Source organism: Carassius gibelio, chromosome B16 (genome assembly GCF_023724105.1).
Source record: "Carassius gibelio isolate Cgi1373 ecotype wild population from Czech Republic chromosome B16, carGib1.2-hapl.c, whole genome shotgun sequence".
In the NCBI taxonomy this organism is placed as follows: domain Eukaryota; kingdom Metazoa; phylum Chordata; class Actinopteri; order Cypriniformes; family Cyprinidae; genus Carassius; species Carassius gibelio.
The window spans coordinates 358,816-359,772 of record NC_068411.1 but is presented as its reverse complement, the minus strand read 5'-3'; positions in this window follow the sequence as shown (position 1 = coordinate 359,772).

The window sequence follows — 957 nt, the reverse complement described above, 5'->3', positions numbered from 1 at the left end:
AGTTTCAGTGATTTTAATGGTAGTTTCTGAGAGTGAATGAAATCTAGACTGTCAGTGAAAATTATGTTTAATGTAAATGTTATTTGCTCTCTTTCTGAACAATGAAAGATTAGTAGCAATATTTATATCACATTAACTTTCAATGTTAAATTCACATTTAAAATAAAGTCAGTCGTATTAAAAATATGTTATGGCATGATACCTATATTTGTTACTTAAATAAACAGACAGGGTTTTATAATAAATTACATAAATTGGATTAAAGGCTGATGAAATATATACATTTATACACACACACATACATTACTTACATTTTTTGTCTATATATCTATATAAAAAAAGGCTCCGTATATATGACCCAAAGTAACTAGTAACTAACTACTTGAGTAGATTTTTTATCCGATACTCTTTTACTCTTACTCAAGTAACTATTCAAGACTAGTACTTTTACTTTTACTTGAGTAAATATTTCTAGAATTACTTTTACTTTTACTTGAGTAAAGTTTTTTTGTACTCTACCCACCTCTGGACAAAGGATTTGAATCTTTGCATTTGTGTAATGTAAAGGGGGATCCAAAAAACTCAAGGGTAAAACAAATCTCAATTCGGTGTGCTTTACCCCAGGCTGCTCTGGACCATCTGTGGATTCAGTATACTATAAAATGGTTTTGATGACGGGTGATCTGCTAAATGATGAACAAAATCTCATATCTAAAGCACTTGGGAGACATACACAAACATTTCTGTCTATCAAGTCAGCAAGATCCTTCTACTTTTGGTGATGTGTGAGCAAACTTTATTATTATTATTCTTTTCTTGCGTTCTTCATGTTTTTATTGCTATTCAAAAGATTCTTGTCAGATATGCTGAAGGAGCACACACACACACACTCTCTCTCTCTCTCACACACACACACACACACACACACACATATATTAATAAACACAAACACAGGCA